This window comes from Thunnus albacares, chromosome 22 (genome assembly GCF_914725855.1).
Source record: "Thunnus albacares chromosome 22, fThuAlb1.1, whole genome shotgun sequence".
Lineage (NCBI taxonomy): Eukaryota > Metazoa > Chordata > Actinopteri > Scombriformes > Scombridae > Thunnus > Thunnus albacares.
This window is the reverse complement of record NC_058127.1, coordinates 17,252,113-17,275,142: the sequence shown is the minus strand read 5'-3', so window position 1 is coordinate 17,275,142 and position 23,030 is coordinate 17,252,113. Positions and strand designations below refer to the sequence as shown.

The following is a 23,030-nucleotide window of genomic DNA, read 5'->3' as shown; positions in this document are numbered from 1 at the left end:
TGTGTTTGAAAAAAAAAAAAAGGATCTTTCTTTCCTTATTATCTTCTCTTTCCTGTGATGAATGTCCCGTCATCAAGCGCTGTTGTACCACTTTCACTTAGCGCTCTGGAGTGATTATGATTTGTGCTCTCTCTGATTACTACTGTACCAAGGAGACATCCTTTAAGTTTTTAAATGGCAGATTTAAAAAAAAAAAAAAGTTATGAAAACACTTCATGTTGTAAATGCGGATTCACAATAAATCCATCATCCCTCCCTCCTGCGCTGATATATCAAAGTGTTGAATGAAAGCTGACTGACGCAGGAGAAATGACACGAGCCCATCCTCGGCACATCTGTCTCTCTCTGAAGTTTCCTCCCTGATAAAGAAACTCAGCTTAATTCAGAGCAACTTCCCTCTTTGATATTCATATCACCTGGGAGAGAACATTGTAGTCTTTGTCTGTGTCCACAACTTGACTCCACACCATGAGTCTGCAAGTTAATTAAAAAGTTGGGGGGAACAATTTCATTAACAGGATGGAGAGCTATAGTGAGTTGATGGTGTGCTTGATATTCAATGGGGCTTCATTATGACTATAACAACCCCGTTTTTTTTCTTAACACACACACACACACACACACACACACACATCTTTGCCTAGGAGCTGGGATCACACCAGGAGCTTCTACCATGTCCTTTTTTTACTGGTGCAAAGAGAAATATGGCAAGAATGTGCATTAAACTTTAAGGTTGGGGGTCTGATTGTGTTTTTTATTAAGGCCGCTGTTTAGCCCCGGAGAAGAGAGCGGCTGGCTTTCATTTCGGCTTGGCTGCCGCATTACAGCGGGAGGTCTCCTTCTGCTTGCCCTTTCCACAGAATGAAACTGTCCCTGGAAATCTCTCTGCTCCCTGTCGGCTTTTTTCCCCACCTCTCTCTTTCCATCACGATAGAATGGCTTTTTTTTTTCTTTCTATCTGTTATGTGTCTTTTTTATTATTAACCAGTAGATAAGCAGCTATCTCTACTCCAGTTGGAAGTAAGTGGTAGCCTTGGAGATAATGGGGTTTGATGGGGCTGGGCTCTCTGTGGGACAAACACTGAGATGTTGCCGCTGAGTTGTGTAGCTCTGTATTTTATTTGGCATCTAGCTGAGGCTGCTGTGTCGGATGCTGTTAAAATCCTGAAAATGGCACCGACTATTCAGCCTTTGTTTCCAGCAATGTGACAAGAATGTGTAAATGGTTTGTGTTTTGTGAATTTTGGTAGCCAAGCACAACTTGAAAATGAAAACCTTCGACTCTTTTGTGAGAATATCATCCTTCTACTATATTTTTCTCATGTTCCTGTCTCTCTCAGTATCATGTAAGCAGGTCAGGGTGTGGAAAAAGCAGTCATCGATAATAAGATTAGACTACCTGAGACTAGTTAATTAAAGCCTGTGGGGTGGAACATGAGCAATTCTACCGGTAATTTACTATCAAGAACTCTTTTTTTTTTAGATTCTCAGCCTAGCACAAGATATATCAAGAGGACAAATTTCCCTTCTGTATCAATAGAGAACAACTGACATTGAAGCAACAACATTTGTCTCAGATTGTATCTCAATAATTAAAGTTAGGTGACACTGATTATCTCTGACTACGAGGCTGGCAGAAAGAATAAAAACAAGATTATAATGTGCCAAAGACGTAGGATTAGGGAGCTGTTGGCGATGACAAAATAACATCAAAGAAGCTATGCCAAAATGTGACGCTGCGTCGCTAAGTTCTTGCCTCTAGTGTCCCTTCAAGGTTTCTCATTGCTCAATCCCCCGAACTCCTCTTCGCTGTGTCTCTCTCTTGCCCTCTTTCTCTCTGTCCCTCCTGTCGCCTTTTTATTTTTAGAAGATTTCATATAAGCTGAGTGTGTAATAATAATATGTTACCAGGCAGAACTTGATGCTCCTGTAGTACTCTAATGAAGCAAAACCAACAAGACTTTCACTGAAACTAGAGGAAGACGCTAAATCTGAAACATCATGATATCATAACTGCCATAGCTGCAGGCCAGAGGCTGTTATTATAATCAGATTGCACGCACAAACTGGGGACGATTGGTTAAGTCACATGGCCTGTAGTGTTCTGTTGCAATGGTCATGTGACACGATGGCTTTTATTTGATTATAGGAAAAATAAACATTTCCTCTGGCGGTTTCTAGACCCCTCATCTTGAATGAAACTGTGTATTTTGTTCCTATCATCTCTGAAAGTGGTCTTTGATGAATCTGAACAGAATGAACCACTAGATGTTGCTTGGCATCCACTTACTGAAACGCTTCTTTGTTAGCGCAATTTTTTTCTTTTTTCCTACAAGCCTTCTATCGTATGCCACCTTATGGGAGAAGATAATGACAGTGCTATTAAAATCGCAATCTCCCTATCCAGCATTCTAGTTTCAGCAGTTTCTGCTGTTAAAGAGTAATGAGGAACAGAAGGACAGTATTCTTCTTCCCCCCAAACTATCAACTTTGGGGACTGAATGTATTCTTCGCTAGATAATTAATGGCTACAGACAAATGGTGGTTGATTGAGCGACTCATCCCTCTATTTTCAATCACCATCTGCTGTGTGTTGCTGGCAAAAACAATGTTAATTACCTCGAGTGTGCCCAAGACGTGGCGTATTAATTAGAACAACAAAAAAGGGAAACCTAAAAGATTCCAGTGTTTTAGTGTCTGTAATGATGTGTGCGTTTTTTGTGTGTTCATATAGATTTTGTTGATGGATTAGCATAGGAATCAGATCCAGAGGGCAATCATTTGGTAATTTGGCCATTTGATCATCTACTAAAAGATCAGTGTCGCCTTGACGCACTTCCGTTTACCTGCTTCCTGTGCCTCGAGGCCATGGCAGGCCTTTAAGAATGCTGGGGCTGGCAACTCTCTGCCACACAGAAGGGACGTCAGCAGAAAGATGACCGCAGGGACAGCCAGCTGACAGAGAGCGTTAGGGCTCCGGATGTAGACAGCCGGGCTTTTTCTGTGTGTGCATCACCTGACCGAAAAAGAAAGAGTGAGAGAGGGAAAGAGGCGAAGTGGGACTGACTCAACATGACAAGGCTGCGATGGCGCTCTTTGGGCCAAAGCTGTGATGGCACCCTGCAGACACTCCGTCCCCTTGCTCCCAGACTCAAGAGAGTGCGGTTGGTGAGAGTGGATCCTGATAGGCCCGGCGTCACGGCGCCGTCGCTAACGAGACGATGTAGAGAGCTACATGTAAATGTGATGATGTGAGCAGCATATCATCGCTAATTATTTGGCAATCATCAAGTAGCATCAATAACAATTAACATAATTTCCATGACTTAAGTACTTAATGACTTCATTAAAATACTGACAAATCAAATATGCTTATTTCCTTCATACAAATAGGTCATTTACAGTCTGTTAAAGACTGGATTAAGAACATCAAGTACTGCATATAAAAAATAGTATGAGACCTGAATTACAAAATGACTTTAGCTTCATTACACACAGAAGTAAACACTGCAGGCCTCATTTATCAAATGTGTGAACACACAGTTTTGTGCTTAAAGTCCAACTGAATCAACTTCTTTGCAGTCAAAATTAATGTTAACATGTTTTTTTTAAACATGCTGTTAATAATTTTGTATTATGAGACTGAATAAAAAAGGTCTTTGGAAAACAGAAATGCTCCTTTTTGTCTCAGCCAGCCGGGGAGAGGTGGGGGGCTTGTTTGATTGACATTAGCTGGCAGGATACCAGTGTTACACTATACAAGACGGAGACAAAATAAACAAATTGCTGTAGCTCAAAGTCGTGTGGGCAGACAGTGTGTTGCTAACAGGGAGTCTGAAGAGCAATGACCAAACCACTATCTAACCAGAGCAAAGTGACATTTTCAAGTATGTTTACAGCTGTTTTATGTCCTGCAGCTATAATTAGCTATGTGGCCTGCTAACTTAATGTTTGTGTGGTGGCTCGGACAAAACGTGTGTTCGTAAGTTAAATAAGAAGGAGACTTTAGCAGGAAAGCTATGTGAGTTTGTTTGGAGTCTGTGGTTCTTGTGTTGTGTAGCAGGATGCTATCAGGCTCAGTGTGACCATCTGCTTTGCCAATAACGGAATGCCACATTATCGTTTTATAGTAGATTTGATTTGCTGTATCGAAATAAGGTCTCCAGCTTATGCAAGCGGATGATGGAAAGGTATTTAATCAAAATAATGTAGAACTTGGGGGTACAATCATGAAACCAAAGAATTTTTTTATGATGAAGTAGACTAAAAAAGACAATTTAATTTCAGTTGGATTGGAAACAGCTCAGGATCACTTCTGGGGACCCCAATCTCCAGTTGGAAACCACTGCTTTTGAAAGTGTAAATCTAGCTGTGTAGTTTTTATTCTTGTTATTTAAAATATCCCATACTGGTTGGATCCAGGCTTCATAATGGCTCCATTCAAGCATTCTTGACAAGATGGCTTGGAAAGAGAAAAAAGCTGAGTGCTCTCTCCCTCTCTATGTATTCTCTATCTGTGTCTCTCTCCCTCTGTCTCTTATCTGCTCCTTGTATTTTTTGCAGTGGTCCTGGTGGATTGCAGAGTTGTGTCTAAATCCAGTTCCCAGCTACTTAGCCCCCACCCACTCCACTCACTCTGACACAAGGGCGCATGAGAGCATCTCCCCCTCTCTCTCAGACCCCAGCATGAACTCATGTATCACACAGCAAGCCATCACAATACAGTAGAATGGGCACATGGACAGTTATTGTTTGTTTGCACTATGTCAATGTAGAGTCTGCGGCAAATGGCACCGTAATGCAATCATTCATTCCTGCCATCCTGCGCTCCCGTCCATTAGGCTAATGATATTCTGTAACCATTCTGGGTTCCCTGGCTGTTGAAATCATGAATGTGAGAAGTAGGGAGGCCACAGTTTAATTGGAGGGCCCATGATCAAATTCTTGTGTCTGGAAGCATCTGCCCTGCTGTCGTGTCCTTGAGCAACACAACACACGGAGTTCCCGGCAGCTCCAAAAAGGCTGCTGTATAAGTGTTCTTGTGACCTCACCAACATATGGAGTATAGAAAGTGGACAGAAGCAGGGAATCACAGTATCGAAAGAAGGCATATGCCCATGTCCTTCAGTGACATTAACACTCCATTTAAGACCTCAAGTTCTCTGAATACAGTCCATCTCACAAAATAATACCTTCACTTCACCACAGTCACAACAGCAGCAAAACAAGGTTCAGCAGCACAAACAGGACAGAGATGTGTTTTTGTCCATTAACAAGAGTCTACAGCCACGCTAGCTGCTCTGTGAGGCTGTAGCTACTAGGCACAAAGCTTTGAGCTAATGCTAACACCAGTATGCTAACATACTTACATTGAAAATGCTATGTTTTGCTGGTATAATGTTTATCATGTTTACCAACTTATTTTAGAGTGTCAGTATGCTAACATTTGTATCTGAGGCTAATGGGAATATCATTAGTTTTGCAGGTATTTGGTCAAAAACAGAAATATTTTTTTACTTTGATAAATGTTGACCCGATGGCAAATGGCATTCCATGGCAATTAATCCAATGGTTGTCAAGATATTTCATTCAAAAACCTAAATGTGAACCTCATAGTTGCACTAGAGAAAAAGTCAAGGATCTCCAAAGTGAGTAGGATTCATCATCAAACAATGAATGTGTACACAAAATTCTGTACCAATCTATTTAGATATTGAGATATTACACAAAGGGAAAACTATGACCAGCTGGTGGCACTGGATGAAAACTCAGGAAACATTCTGAGGTCCATGGATATTTCAAAACATTTTATCGAAATCCATTCAATAGTTGTTGAGTTTCAGACTTCACCATAGTAGTGGACTGACCAACTGACACACCAACATTTCCATCCATGTAGCCGCTAGCATGGCTAATAAAGTACTCTGTTGCCAATTATGCTTTGTAATTTAACTAATATTTGGATGTGGGGGCTGGATGAAAATTTTTAGGTCGAAAGTTGTTAGGTAGATAGGAGAACACAGGCTAAATGTTGCAAAGATTCCATGGCTGACATACAACCTGAAAATGGAAAAAATGACCACAGTGTACTGAGTCTCTTTCATTTCAGCTCCCCTGATTCTCTCCTCTGATATATAAATAGCATCAAATCAAGGCAATGTCTTGTCAAATGACTTACTCATTATCACCAAATATCCTTTTAATCCTTGTTTTGTGGGCACAATTACAGCTGAAATGCCAGACTTATCCCAAAGCATTACTGATACATTTTGTAATGGAACTTTTCTCTGTGTTCGGACTGTCAAAAATTTCAACCCAAATCGTCCTGACTAAAGTGCATTAAAATGCACGGACAGTTAAGCTATAATTACTGGGCAAAAATACCCCATGCCTTAATCCACATGGTAATAACGCAATTAAAGTGGTGTTTCTTGGACTTGGTAATCTTCTGTGACAAGGCTTACAATTCAATTAACCCTGTTTTAACACTTTGTTTCAACTTCCTGTGATGCTAATTTGCTTTAAACTTACTACAGCTGCTATAATTATGCCTTAAGAAATGTCCAATTTCAGAATTATCAGTTGTTTATGTCAGCGAAGCACTGATTTTCAGTGGATGGGTTCTGCTCTGATCCAGCGGGATGCCTGAAAGGGGATTTCTTTACTCTCACTCCTAACAAAATGATAGCTTTGTCATTTATTATAATGTCAGGCTGACTTTATTGAACGCTATTGATGTGTTAGACTTGTTGCACTGATACAAAGTGAACTGAACTGCTGCAGTGCGATATTCAGAAAAAAAAAATACTCAATCACCTCGAGAATAAGGAGTGAAATATTTCTGGAATTAGAAAATTGTCTCCTATTCTTTTTTTTCTTTGAAACATTGCTCTGAAAAGTTGGATGCATCCATGATGAGAGAGTTCCAGCCTGATACAATTTGCGATAATCTCATAGTACAACCGGAGCTGCACTCCTCCTGACATCTACCAAAGCCAGCCACGGATCTAACCCATTTAATCACTCCTTTCTTGTTCTCTTTCTAAGCTCATGCTGGCTGTGACATATTGAGCCGGCAAACTTTCCATGTTCTCTCAGAGAAGGTCATTGGGCCAGGCCCAATCTAGCCTCTGAAACTGAGCCAAGATTTCCACTGCTGTCGTTCAGATTAGTATTAGACGTGAGCGCCTTTCCTAAGCAAATCAGACAGTGTGAAGGACAGAACTGGTCTTCCATTCAAGCACGCCTGCGTCTTGTTAAAGAGAGACAGGGCAATAAGTTGTAGGACAAAGGGAAGTTTGTGGGACGTCTTCACCTTTCAGGAATGCTTATTTTTAAATGTAACAAGCCGGTTGGCCATGTTAGAGGAGGAACAATTGTATTATAGTATTTCTACATATATTATAGTAATTTCTCATGCGTGTAAGTAAAGAAAGCTTTTAACGTTTGATTACTTCAAGGAATTCTGGTCACATGATTGTTCCAAGAAATGCGTATTCTGTAAACAAGTGCCGAAAGAGGTTGGCTGAAGTTTACTTTTAATACAATTTCATGGGAGACCATCAGAATCACTTGTTCCACGAAGTACAATATCATGCAGGAATTTTTTCTGTGTAACACTGGTGCAGCCAGGCACACACTGTATTGAATGCTGACACATGATACAAGGACACCAGTTGCTGCTAAAGGACAACGCAGGACACTCAATGTGCTATACAGATATGTGAGCCTGGGACGCTATGTCTGCATTGTGAATTTGACACCATTTGGATATAAAAGGCGACATACTGTAATTCAAGAGTTTTGTTGCAAGCGTGAACAAATTTGGTGGGTGAATTGGTATCGATTCAGCTCTGTAGCACTTGGAAGGACAAACTTGCACCTGGACTCAATCAACGTTGATTGGAGAGTGGCAACATGCCCACATGCACACAACACAGCTGATAGGATACACTATCCAGTTCTGCAAAGGAGAAGTTAATAATCGAACTTAGCTCTTCCAAACTTGCGACTGGTAATGCTTTCTCCTCATAATTTCACATTTGACTTGCAAATATCCAGAGGCATTAAATGTTTTATCTCATACATCATTTGAAAGCTAAGTAAGAAGCTCTTAGATGATCGAGACCTTTAAGTAAATTCTGCATTTACATGTTTTTTCCCCCCAACAGTGGGTAGCCTCACAGAGAGCCAGACACTATTTCTGCAGATTTGTGTGATTTAATTGGAAACTGTGTGTCAGTTATTCAAGTCCCCTGTTGTTTGTTTGGTCTTGATTTACTGCTCTCCCCAATTTCACTGACACAGAGTTTTTCTTTTATTATTTTCAAAACCCTCCTAATGTATTTGCTTTTCCATTATTACACACTCAGTCTGTAAATGCTAAGCTGTAAAAAGAGTACAAACATTTCGCTTGCAATTTTTCAGCTAGACAGAACAATGAGATAAAATGTGGAACAGTCTGTGCCATATGGCAACTTGTTTTAGCCTATAGGATGTAAAACTAACTGAATCAATCCTATAAACATATCTTTTATTTTGAATTAGATATTGTTATTTACACTGTAAATGCTTTTCCCCTTTTACAAAGCCTTACCTTCAACATAGTCTGTCTTTCTGAACTAATGGCTTTAGACCAACAATTATTGTTCATCTTTCTTTCCTAGTTTGTCTGGTTGTTGCAGACTCACATTTTAGATCTCTTGTCTGCAGACTTGTTGGCATGCCGACCGGATGGCTCAGTTTTGGGATAATGTCAACGCCTTCAGCAGATGCTATTGCATTACATAAAGAGATATGCCATGCTGGAGAGCTTCCACTCACTCCTAATGTGTGCATTCTGGCCACGGGCAACAACTTCACATCCAGTCCTATCACTGACACGGCAATCTGGGAGCGATCCCAAAGCTGTTTTGCATCACTTGTCACAGGTAAATTCTGACTGAGTTACTTGAAGTTTTATTAAGCAATCTGACAACTGGGGGCAGAGAGACTTCTAAACAAACTCAAAGGAACAAGCTTTGATATTTATCGCCTTATCAGGTGCTTAGGGCTAACACGTTAACAAGCAGATGCTTTTAATGTTCTTACTGCATGTCAGATTTTTTGAAGTTTGTATTCTGAGTTAAGGCTCCATTTATCCAATATGCTTGCTTGTACTGCAGATCCCACGGAGAATCTGACAAACCACCAGTCTGCAGCTCAATGCAGCTTTGTGAGCTTTGAGTTCAGTAGTGTGAATTTCCAGTTGGTGGCCCAACAAATCCAGGGCCACGATCTAGAATCAGTGATCAATATCAGAGTGGGACTGTGTCACTGTGTATATTATGCATTGCCCGTAGCATTGTTAAAGGATAGGTTCATATTATTTCAAGTTCATTTTAATGTTTGCTGTAATCATTCCTTTTCACCATACTGGCTGTGAAGGATATCTTCCCTACATTATGTCAATTTATGAGATTTATATTCATCGTTCTGTGGAAAAATAAATTCAAACATTCAGCTGAAGTTGATATGATGCTTCAATCAAATCAAGTGGGTATCTTCCAAAGTCCCAAGTCTTTTTAGTATAAAATTCCCTCTTTGTGTTACCCTTGGACAATGTTTTCATACTAAGCTGCAGTGTAAAACTAGTTGCACAAAGAGGGAATTTCATTCTAACAAGACTCAAACTTAGGAAGATAATTGCTTAATTTGTCTAGCTCAGACTGCTGAAGCCTTATATTAGCTTTGGATGAACTCGCTTTGGCATTGTTTACCCCTATCTGTTAATGTACTTAAACTGTACTGAAATTGCATTCAGAAGGAATCCCTTCAGGGCCAGTATGGCCGGGAGGAGCATTTGCTGCTCCCAATAACTTTTTCAATGAACATATGGATATGTGAGTATTGTTTTAAGAAAGCCTTGAAAAAATGGGACTCTATAAAGCTACAGCTGTCTGTTTTGAGGTGTCTAAATTTAATTAGCCCGTTGAACTTGGCAGAAACGTGTCTTTGCTTTTTTCAAAAATTCAAGTCAAAACAATTTTTTGATTAAAAAAATTACAACTTAGAACAACTGTCTGATTTAATTGAAGGCAACTCACGTGGTCTTATCCTAAACTACATTGAAGGACTGAAGTTGTTCCTTTCATTTGTGGCAAGCTAACAAGCTAGTGGCAAGCTAACGTTATAAAGCAGTTGCATTTTACAAAGTTGATGAACAGTCTTACCTTTATGTACAATTTTCCAATCTATATAAGAATCCACAACACTTCCTCACATTACCTCTCAGATGGCTCACTGTAACCACTATCTGTTCTTTAGCACAGCTCACAAGTTTTCTCCACTTTGCATTAGCAAAAAAAAAAACAATAGTAGCTGGATTAAGGCCCGTCCTGCTCTTGCACATTGTGTATTTTTAATTTGAACTGATAATTGCAGATTGAATGTTCCTTTTTTCATGTTCAAACTGTAGTTCAAGTTAATATTAGTGACAGTCCTTATCTACAGATATGCGTAGTCCTAAAATCCAAAATTCTCTTGTGCATGGTATTTTCTGACACATGCAAGCCTTTCTCTCAATAAAATCAATTTCATCTAGGTCTGATATCCCAGTGGAGGCACAGCAGGTTGTGTAACGGCAGAGAGGAACAGGGTGGAGCGGCTATTTTTACCTGAAGCCCAGGAGTCAGCGCAACACAGAAGGTGAAGCGGGAGGAGAGTGGAATTTGGGCAACGTTTGGGAAAGGGAATCGGGTAACGTTAATCATCTGGACAGCAGAGACATTAACTGTGCATGAAGCTTGGTCTCTGGACATTGCATGTACTGTTCAAATACTGACAGAGGGCGTGTGTATGTGTGAGAATCAGAGGCAAAAAGAGGAAGGGCATGGTGTGTTTTTGTGCGCAAGTGAGTGAATCTGGGAGTGAGAGGACATAGGCCTAGTGTAATTATGTGTGTGTGTGTGTGTTTTTGGAACAGTGTGCTTTTGCTGAGGTGATATACAGTGCCCTGACTTACTCTTGTAGATGAAGTGCACTTTACTCAAAGCTACACACCCCCAAAGGAATAGACTGTGTCTTCCAACTCACTTTTCGGGTTGGGAAAACACACAGATGAAAAAGGATGAGGCTATAGCGGCACACTCACTCTTCGCGGCAGCCCCCGTCACACACTAACATCATTACAATTTCAGCTCCAATGCCTTCTAACAAAACTCTGCATATTTACAATGTGTGTGTGTATCCACTATTGTCTTGTTAAATTTTTACAATGGCTGCTGAGCTGAGCGCCTTTGCATACTGAATGCAATATTGTGTCTTAATATGGCCTAGTATAATGCTTACAGATTTGGAGAGTGCTGATATGGCACATTTCGCAGTGGAAGCATCTGAGTCGCACGAAAGCAGAGCGTTCACCCCTGAGAGAGTGAGGGGGCTCACCTTTTGTTATTATTTTCGGAGGCGCCGATTCGTGCTGACCTACTTTGGGAGCAGGGATTGTTGAGGCGCAGAGCACCAATGCAAATGAAATCTGTTGCTTCCTGCCTGTTGGATTTCAAGGATTTCCAGGCACATGATGCAACTGGGGAAAAAAAAAAAAGACTAGATGTCACATGTATTGCAGTTTCATGCATACTGTCATCGTTTTATCTGCCATTTCAAAGCTTATCTGGACTCATCACTATTCTATATTTTCTATGTTGCTTGTTTTCTTGGAAAGATTATTGAATCAGTGGCCTTACATCAGTTTGAATTTTTTGACAGCAGCCTGCTTGGTTTACCTACAAAACCTTATATAAACCTGCTCAGCATTGCAAATGACAGTGATCACACTGTGACTTGAGCGCGACACCTGCTTGACAGGAAGCTGTCAAAAATACCTGTCATCCTGTCAACTGCACAGCCTACCCACTACCATCAACTCTGTCTTTTTTTACAAGGCTTTTTTTTTCTCTTACACACACTTGTACTGCGGCAATGGAAAATGAGGATACTTTTTCTCTTATGATTTGACATTTTGATGGGACATATTGTGAGATAATGTAGTACAGTTGTAGTGATAAATATTAGCCGGGCACAATTTACAAATACACTCGAGAAAGCATTCGTCTTTCTTTAAAATTTCCTATATTTACATAAAAAGTACTTTAATTTATGTTTGACACTGAAGTACACTGCGTTCTGCAAAGGGAAAAGTATGTAAAACTTAAAGTTCAGGTGGGTTTATCCCCCCCACAGTATGTATAACACGGACTTTACTGACTTTTTAAAACCTTTTCTATCACCTTTTTATATACATGCAAATCCTGTTCCTTTTGAATTATTGTCAAGCTGCAAGTATTTCCGTATGTGGGTGCTGTCACTATATTTTATTACACACTGTAATTGTATCAAGTGGCCATTTTTTGGTAGGAAGAAGAATCAGAAGTGCCGTCGCCATCCCTGCAGGGGATGGAGTGCTCTAAATGTGGTGTGGCCTTTGTAGCCACGTGTGAAATATGATTTGGTGAAGGATGTCATTTGAAGGGGCCCAGTACTGCAGTTCTGACAGCCCCCAAGCACTCTCTTACACAGTCGCACTGTCTTTACCCCTGCCTCTCTGTATCGCTGCATCTCTCCGCTATCTATCTATCCTTCACACATTCTCTCACACCTTTTCTCTCGCTCACTCCTCGCCTCCCAGTGGCTCTTTTATTGGGCTGCTTTAAAGCCAGATGTTCCTGTGCTGCGAGGGTGAGGAGGGAGAATGGAGGGGGGTGGGGGGTGGGGGGTACAGTGGCGAAGGGGAGGGGCAACCAAATGACTTGTAGCTTCAGAGTAGCTCATTCCCCACACAATAGACTCACTTTCTCTCTAAACCCTCTTCCTATTTTTTTTTCACTCCATATCTCCATTTTTCATGTCCTCCATTTTATTTTTCCTATTTCTTTCCCAGGATCTCACTCGCATTATAAACTTGCAACACACCCACATACAAAACTAACTTTCTCTCCCTCCCCTCTGTCATATAATGCAAGCGACCTAGTTCTAAGTTGGACCAACAGTTTGATTTGAATTGGGTAAGAGGCTGTAGCTGTGATTCAGGCTGTCTTCAATACTGCTCTGCCGCACGCAGGAGATAAGAGGTGTGATCTCAGTGGCCTGGCCCTGTTTTCAAACCCAGATAATACTCTCTCAAAATCAGATTCCCACAACGGCACACTGGCCCCTGTAATTGTCTGCACTTGAGCTGCAGTGGATTTCTCCTGTACTGAACTTTTGCACAGTGTAGGGGAATGAATAATTCTATTCTTATAACTGAAAACTATCTCAGGCACGCTGTGCTTTTTTTATTCACCAGAATTTCCGAGTTGGAAATGTCAATTTGCCCCGTCCTTTCTCTCTCCTCGACTATAATCAACGACAGCTCCTATTTTTGCAGATTATACAGACATCGGTGTAAAGAGAGGAATAAAAATTGCTGCCATGCTGAGTTTACGCCTGACAAACAACATCCACGTGGAGATCTGACACTGCAATTTGCACTTACACACAGAGGCAAATCCTAGCCTTATTCAGATACATTTCCAGTACAGGCCTATTTTGCAAATCAATCATGCAGCACAAAATAGTGGCACAGAGGCTTATATTTTCCAACTGCCCAGAGTCGGAAAGCAGCAAAAAAAAAAAAAAAACCTGAGATGTGGCAGGGTGTTTATGGAGAATATGAATGAAGGTAGCATGCAGCTTTTATGCCTCCTAATAAGCCCCCAAGGCTGGGGAACATTACGACTCTACAGTTTTACAACCACTGATGGTCTACTCAGAGATGTACATTGTGCCTCTCTTGGGTGTGTGTATGTGTGTGTGGGTTTGGGTGAGGGGGGGATCAGACCCGTGGCTGTCTACTAAAACCATCCCCATGAATATCTAGCCATAAATCAGGCTGCCAGACTTCCTCTCACACGATACTCTTCACAAATGATATGCTTGATAAATACCGAAAAGTGCGTGCAAGTGTGCACATATGTACGTGCAAGACTGCGTGCTTTTGGGGTTCATCACTGCAAATCGATTGGGATCTGACAGGCATTCCAATGAGCTGCTACGATGGCGTGATGAAATCATGACCCCACACTAAAATTTTGCCACGTTCAAATTAAGAGGATGTCATGCGGTTGCGTGCGTGAGGTTCCGTGTGAATGTGCACCTTAATCGTGTCACATCCGAGCGTCGCATGATGTTTTGTTGTGGGTGTGTGTGTAGGTGTGTCTGCACAAGCGTGCGTGCCTGGCATGGTGAGGGTGCAGTCCATCAACAAACCAACGAGGGAGAACTGACGCAAGTGCATGAGAAAAGGCGGTGAAGTGATTCCTCTGACACAGATCTGAGATGAGTTTTGCAGCCATAACCAGGCAGCACTGTAGGAGCTAATTCAAAGTTATTGACAAATGCCTGGACTGTATCTTGTGTAGCATCTTTGTATATATTGCTCACTTTCTGTATTTTACAGTTATTTGAAAAGTTATTTTGATATGAAAACTATCACTTCTTGAATCGAAGTTCAAAATATTGGGGTTGTTCGTATTTTGGAGCTACATCAAACATCATTTTACAAATAAATGTTTGGACAACACCCTCTCATACGTGTTTGGGCTCGGACACTCCCAGAAAGTGGCACAGTAAAATTCATTAATGCATCCTCATGAAATATGGTTCTGGAAGATTGGTGATGTAGCGACTTCTTGAGGTTTGTGAAGTATTTGTGAATGTTGGTGGCAAAATGAATATTTAGAAGAAAGTTGTACTGGCGTTTCTTCTAATTCAGCAGTGCAAGGTTCTATAAAACTGGATGGTGCAACACGGCTAATACGATAGCTTCTTCTATTTGGTGCACTTCAGTTTTCTGCATTCCCTCAAAGGTCAGCACTTTTAAAGGGGACATATCATGCTTTTTGTGATTTTCTGTTATTTGTATACTGTGATGTCAGATTATCTTAAACATGGTCAAAGTTTTTTGACCGATTTGAGGTGAACGTATGTAAAATTCTCCCTGAAAGTCAAAAGCCAGGACTTCAGCCTGCTCTGAACATTTCATTTGCAGTATTACGCTGGCACAGATGTATTTGATAAGTTTCCATTTCAACTAAATAACAAGAAAAAGAAGTGAAGTACTACTACTACTATTACTACTACTACTACTATTGCTACTGTTTGTTTACATAGCCTCAGGCCTCAGCCAATCAGAGCAGAGTGAGCTCATCAGGAGGGGAGCCTTAAAGAGACAAAAGCTAAAACAGCCTGTTTCAAACAGAGGCTGAACTGAGGGGCTGTGTGAAGGACCAGTATATGATAAATACAGAGTTTATCATGCAAAGATATTCCAGTAGAGCCCCAGAATATAAATAAAGACCGGCCAATGTGCATGATATGTACCCTTTAAAATGATTCACATTTGGACAAATTCGTGTGTCAAAGGTCACCACAAGATGAATTTGTGTTACTTTGCAAGCAAATCCACAGATTGCAGCAAGTCCATTCAAATGACCAAATTTAGGTCAGAGGTTTTGCTGGCATAAATAATTGTGACTTAGCCCTAATAGAGTTATAATTGGTGTTAGGCTAACTAGCTAAGGTTCATGGTAAGTACAATCAGTTCCCCTCTAAGCTGTTTAGTTTATAGATAGTTCATGGTATCTCTGATATAACAACCCAGTACCCAGTATCCAGAAACCCTGTATGTCATCTGAACTGCACCACCTGACAGGCTCTTTGAAAGTTGTGCTGAGTGTCACGAAAAAAATGAAAAATTTGTGTCCATGCATACAAATCTATGGCCTAAATTTCGTGACTATTCCACAAACTGCTATGATATTGGGCTGAATATAAAGGTGCGGCACTAAATGTTTCATTATCTTGTCTTCATCATGTGAAGCCATGTAGAGAACTTCTTGTGGATATACCAAACAAGACCAGAGGCTATATGGTCTTCACAACATTTCACAATGGGCAACAGTTACTGATCTACTCCTTCCTCTTTCTCTTGTTTTGAATGTAAACAAAGGCACTGGAGAGAAGTGGAGGCCATGGGCCAGGATGAAGTGACTGAGGGGGGCTGTTAAAAATTGCGAGGGGGCAATTTTTTTCATAAAAAACATTGATTTAACCATGCAGTAGCCTCAGAAAGGCTAAATAACAACAACATAAGGGTACTGTTTCAAAATCAAAGGATACATTTATCAATCAGAGCACTCACATAAGAACATAGGACCAGCAGAGCACTAAACACTTTTTGAATTCATAAAATAATGATTCTCTGTCAAAATCAGCGCATAGAAACAGCTGTTTGCAGCTTGCTGTTTGCAGTCCCTTCACTCCCCTGTTGTTTCCCTTCTGTCTGGGGATTGCTACAATGGGGAGATAATGCAATAAGGGCCACAAGTTCTATTTACAACCACAAAAAGCAAGCAGGCTAAGAAACATACCTAAGTGACGTGGTCTGTCTATCTCCTCCGCTCTGTTTTTTCTTTTTTTTTTTATCATGTCACATGCAGTGAACACACCCTCTATACACAATAGCAGTGTCCATTGCTCTGAAACAACAACTAAGTGATAGTCACATGTATCTCGACCAATAATTTTGTTACTGCTGTTACTGCTTTGCTAATTTTCTATACATACAGCTATACAGAGGCTAATTTCCCATCAAAATATTAAATATTATTCTTTCCCTATTGAGTAAACCATTTTACAGTTGTGTCATGTCAATGTCATATTTTTGTTAGGACTGAAGTGTAAGCAAAGCATTGTCTAATTGGTATATTGATGGAGTTACTAGACTCAGAAGAAGCAACAAAGGACATTAGAAATACTCTGTGCTGGACTTGGAAAAATCCTTATCTAACCCGCTTTGTATAGCTAGCACACTTCAAAGATGCTGAATACATTAGTTTTAGGGGGTGTTATTCAAATGTGTTGATCCCTTTTGGGCCTTCATAAGCATATTGATAGTATTTTGTCACACAAATGGCTTCTAGTCATTGAGGCATAATCAGACAATGAATTTCAGTGTGCCGCCATAAACGGTTTAAAGCCAGGACAAAACACTGTAATATTTATGTGTTAGAGCCATTGTTCTGTATTACATTGAACTATATGCTTGGTTTTTAGTGTTTCTAGTTTATAAATGCATAACTGTGGCTGTTAATGAAAGTCTTAAGTCCTTCATTTGTGAGATATATGCATTCTGTCTTACAAAATGATTTATTTTTTCTTTTGTATTACCACTTGGCACATTAGCTTTACATAAGAGTTCTTGTGATAAAAAAGAACTATCTTGTGTTTTTTTTTTTAAGTAAATACTTTGATGTTTCATTCAATATGAACCACTTTGATTTTAGGCACAAAACTTGCCTGCAGTACGATTAGCCGTGGCGGTGCATATCTCCTAGGATATCTGCTAAATCGGCACCCAGCAATTTTCCAGAAAGATTACACACAACACATGCTATGCTATCAGTTAAATCTGTGCAATTAGAACCTGAGCATTGCCTCTTTGGTAAATTCCAGAAGTGAATCCATTATTTAAGCATTTTTAATGTTGGGGAGTGCTAATTTGCAATAGTTTCATTAAGAAGGCAACAATAGATTAACCACACAGAGAGATCAATTTCTCAAAGCATCCATTTGTACTATTTAGAAAACCTGGAGGGTGTTGTTGATGCTCTATGTGTGCATTCTCATTTGTGTGCACATGAATGTAAGAAAGATTCTTTAAACCTGCTGTTTTTGTCTATTTCCAGTGTTGGCCAGCCCTTATAGTGTATATACATTTTTTTTCTTTTAAATGGACATAGTGTGTGCTGGCTTTTTGATTTGGCTTGTTGCTGTGACACCACCTATAGGACCAGTGGGCCTCATCCTTTGAGACAAACAGCAGTTAAGAGACAATAGCGAGCACCACTGCACTGCTAATAAGAGAGGAACAAGTGACTTTAGGGTTCAGGAGCAGTTAGATTTTTAAAATATTGATGAGAATGCATGCACAGGAGGCATCTCAAAACAGACAGTATTTAGCTTTAACAGTATTTGATGTAGCAAGCACTCATTTAATTCAACGAGAAGTCCATTCCAGAAAGCAGGTGAAAAGTGAAAACTTTTTCTAACCCTTAGATGACGGAAATTCTGGGTTTTCTGTTCCGCAAATATGGAGAGATCACTTTAATACTGGGTCAGTCACTGTGGTAACTAATGCTTTGAACCAAACCTGCTCACTGGCAGATTTTCTTCAACAAACCTTGAGCTCCTAGCTGTACCACCCTCCTGCAGAGCCTGAAGGAGCTGTCAGACACACAGTTTCATTTCCTCATTGATACAGTTGGTATCACAGCATATATCAAAATGCATTAGGACTATCTTTACCAACCTTGCCGCTTTTATGCGTAATCAGTCATTTCTCTGCCCTTACATTCAAATAGGCTATTACAACATTGTGGATTCAGCCTCAGCTCAGAATGAAATCTAGGCATTGTCCTTTTCTTGCAAGTTTTTTTTTATATATTAAATAACATTGTGATCTATCACTGTAGCAGGATAATCTCAGTTTAGATTTTAAAAAAATCTGTATGAAGCTTTAGGCACATACTGCAAGACACTGATCAGTTAATAACCATGTCATATTTCTCTTGATATGATTGGTTGCGCTAATGGAACGTTCCTATCACAGTTATCTTATTATATATTGGAGATTATGTGATTATTTCTGACTGAGCATGATTGTGGTGCAGCTGAAAAGACTAGAAGATTTTAAAACTGGTCTAAATATAGTTGAAAAGTTTTTATAAATATATTGCTTGTATAGTCTTGAACAGCATCTCAGTGACTGTTTAAATTTGAATGCTGTTGAGTCATTTATATCTATGTAAAATGGGTATCTAAAAATGTACACTCAATTTAAACTATAGACGCCTTTTCACTAAAATTATTATTACTGAATCGGACTATGAGGTTACCATGAAAGGTTTATATGTAAAATCGTATTTTATTTTGTATTTATTGTATAATATACAGTAAGATTCCACCACTTTCTCATCTATGAAGGAAATTCAAGTTAATGATGAATGAGTGGACTATGCTAAATAAAAGTTAATAGCGTTAACTTATTGACTCTTCTCTCCACTCCAACTGAGGCTTTATTGCTGCTGCTGCTGCTGCTGCTGTGTTTTAGATAAAGATAAATGCGCGTAGTTTGCATACAAACGCATTAATATTTCTAACTCCACTGGATTAAAATGGGGGCTCTGCCTTTTATTTACCCATTGCCATAGTGGATTCCAATATTATAGCTCCATTGATGATCAAACCAAAAAGTCTTTTTGAGTTTCCCATCTCTTGGTTAGTGAAGTTCATAGTTTGTTAAACCCGCTCTCTGGAGCAGGCATTATCATACTGAAAAGAAAGCTGTGTCTCACCTATAATGCAGTCTGACTCTCAGATATTTGTATATTTTCTCTAATGTATAAACACAAACACTGTCACATTTGTCTGGTAATGCTTCCCAGAACATAGCGGCCAATACAATCGATGGCTTTCTAAAAATATTTATACTAGAGAGGATCGATTCCCATTCTACTCCAATATGTATACACAAATAGACCATTGATGGTATTGAGTGCACAATGGTTATGTTGCCTTGCTGTCGAGGTGACAGCATTGCCGGAGTCGGTGCATATAGCCACTACTACTATATCTAGCTCCTCTTCCCTGTTGCACACAGAGCTTTTTACATATCATAATGCAAGGTTGAGCTTGACTCACAGAATATAAAACCTCAGGCTTACAATAATGCCAGTGAAAGGCGGCGCGTGCCCTGTCAGAGACACTTTTCTTTGGAATGTGATTATGTTTGGAGATTTTTCTCTGCAGCAATTTTCAAGAGTGAACAAATTTTCTATCTCCTCTCTCGTGCCAAACTTTCTAACACAGCCGTTGTCAAGTTGTTTGCATTAGGATTTCTTGTAAAGCCCTGTGATCGCTATCTGACTATTGCTGCACACAGGGATGTTAAAGCAGTCTGTAAGTGTCAACTGTAGCACAGAAAATTACCTGATTTCCACTTGTACTTTTAGAGAAAGATCTGTTGGTGCTGCTTCTGTGGCTTCAAATCCTTGAGGAAAGTTAAAATGTTGCTTAATGGATTTAATAAGATAATGGCGAGCCCTTGTGTCTCTATCAATATTTTTGTGTCTGACTTTCAACTTTCTCTCTCTCTCTGTCACGCATGCACACATTAGTGTGCAATCACTACCTGTGTAACATATCCACTAACACACCAGCATTCCCCCCAGAACTCATTATTCCATCAATGATGTATTAAATAACCATGAAGAGCATGTCTTTGTAAATGAATGTGTTGAACTGGCTACTATGCATCTTCCAGCAAAGATAAACGGGCAACTATAATTGGTCAATTTCACTCCAGCACAGTGTGGCCTTAACCTGGAAACTATGATAGAAATTGAACTAACAGCCAGTCGCCTGCCTGCTTGCCCCAATGTTGAAGCTCTAGCTGTCAGCTTATCATTGCGATGGGTGGCTTAAAGAAATGGGTGGCAACATGTTCATTGTCATTTCCGGTGAACTGTGGAGTTTCTTACAACTAGTGGAGTTGTAGAATAACATTTTCATGTATTTGTCCCCATATTTTTTACAAGCACAAACATAAAGACACACATCTGCACCATTAGCATTTGTGTTGCATGATTCCCAATCTCTAGAGCCAGTGTTTGGTTTGTCCGTTCTGGGCTACTGTAGAAACATGGCAATGCAACATGGTGGGTTCTGTTTAAGAGGACCTGCTCCCTATGTAGATATAAAAGGCTCATTCTAAGGTAGTGAAAACACAACAATTTTTAGTTTCAGGTGATTATACACCAATTAAAAATTAATTAAATTAATTAATATAAATAAATTAAATTCTACACACTGCACCTTTAAGCATACACATATTGTATGTGTGTGTTTGTGTGACATGTTGGCCGAAAACACACAGGGTTCCTTTGTAGTTATCTAAGGTTGCAAAGTTGGCAACAATAAGTGTAGTCAGGGTTAAGGATTGGCCAGTTGTTTATCCACTGAGGATTGGCATAGTAACTAATTAAAGGCCAAAAAACCAGCGGCATAAAACTGATCTAAGCACCCACTCCCATTGTTTGTTAAGTAAGCCAACACACTGACGGCATAAAGACATGCGTCATTGCCAGTTGACATGCGCCACCATGTCAAGATACGTCACTGGTCCTATTTTCCAACCGGTGCTCCAGTTTAGCAGAAATTTTGTCACCTTCACTCCCTTGATCAATATATCCCGATTACTGTACCTTTTATTAATTCTTTTGTCTGTATTGCATGTCCAAGCAGCGTGGACGGTGAATGTTTTTCAGTAGGGAATAGAGGCAATGATATTTATAACAGCACACATTCTTTTCCAGGATCCAGTTTACTGGACACAACACTATATGTCAGGGTTTGATCATCTCTAGTAGCAAACCCTCAACAATTCAAATACTACCTTTCGTGTGTAATGTCGGCATCAGGGTATAGGATGCAAGCATTGGCCTTTGCTCAATAGAATTCCAGCCCAGTTTAGAAGAAGAATGATGATCACAAATTGTAATTCTACTTCCATGAACACGAGTAGAACCTTCTAACTTTGCTACCGTGTTCATCTCCTAGATGCTGAACTTTAATGGATTCAGTGGGTAGTGAATACCTCCTTTTTATGCGACTCATATTGGAATGCTGGCTAGCTCACCGTACATTGTGCAAAAATAATGTGTGCATCTGCTAAGATTTAACTATTTTCAGCAATAATATGCATTTTAGGTTTGGTGGTGTGCCTCTGCTCATAGACAAATATGAACAAGATTAATACAGGCTGTTCCTGAGCTCTTGTACTCCTCGACAGAGCCTGAGATGCACAACATTTGAATGTACATGAAAACATAGAAACATTTGAACTTAACATAAATCTAAATGCTGATGCAGGAAGGATGCAGTGCTGAGCATTTGAGTTTGCATTTTGCATATAGAAAGAGTGCCAAATTGTTTATAGGGTTGGTTGTGCGAGATAGGTCATGGTCATATATGATTTAACAGTATATGGAACACGTGACTATAAAACTTCCATGCTTGCCTGAACTACGACGGGGCTCCATTGATCCCTTTCATCTTCATCATCTCAAATTCATCCCATCACTCGTGTCCCTGTAACCGGATTTGTCCGGCAGTACATTGCAATATTACTTAAATGTGCTCTCATCAGCAGGTTGGGAACTTAAAGATCATGTCTGTTGACAGGGGATGTATGGAGGGTATTACAGTATGGAATTAACCAGCTCCACAACATTGCTTATGACTTGGCTTGCTATCAGAGGACACTGCTCTGGCCGAGCCATCCTTCCCGTGGAGCTCCATAAGCCAACAGGCAGTTTGGGCAGAAAAGCCTTTTTCATTCCTGCCCTCCTGACCCCCTTCTCCCCCCTCATTCTGCCTCCGTTAGGGAATGCTGCAGTTACTAGGCAACAAGGAGGGGAGGGGCTGGAGCCATTATAGAGGCCAGCTGTGTTGTGCCCAGTTATTATAAAAGCTATATACATGATATAAATATGCTTAAGCCCATAAAGTCCAGTCCACATTATTACTTCTGAGAATTCTAAAGTTGTAATTCTTTAAATTCTCTTTTTAATATTTTTATAGTATCATTAGGAGATGACATTATTCAACCATTTCTTTAGTGGAGGGTTACCTCAAAGTGCATGTTATTGTAAAAAAAAAAAAAAAGCATTAAATAAAAATTATGTTTTGGCACACCCCATTGCTCCATTTGCTTCCCCCATTAAATTCACTCAAATTCACTCATGTAGGACAAGATTTCTAATTGCCGTATTTAATGTGTTAATGATTTAATTATTCTTTTAATTAATTTGTTACGACTAAATGATTGACTTAATTTAAGGGCTCTTGGCTTGTCTTCAGGGAGGGCGGGGGCATAGGGCTGTGCAGATGAC

At 40.0% G+C, this 23,030-nt stretch overlaps 1 long non-coding RNA gene across 4 annotated transcripts in view; it reads left to right on the top strand.

Moving 5' to 3' along the window:
• Window positions 1-7,922: 7,922 nt before the first annotated feature.
• LOC122974504 overlaps window positions 7,923-23,030 on the top strand; it is a 71,726-nt gene continuing 56,618 nt past the window's right edge. For 2 of the 4 annotated variants that reach the window (XR_006400387.1, XR_006400388.1), the window contains exons 1-3: window positions 7,923-8,014; window positions 8,713-8,930; window positions 10,583-10,686. This is a non-coding gene — a long non-coding RNA (uncharacterized LOC122974504). Of the gene's footprint in view, window positions 8,015-8,666; window positions 8,931-10,582; window positions 10,687-14,229; window positions 14,600-23,030 lie in introns of those variants that run through there. The other 2 variants (XR_006400389.1, XR_006400390.1) reach the window with 2 other exon arrangements.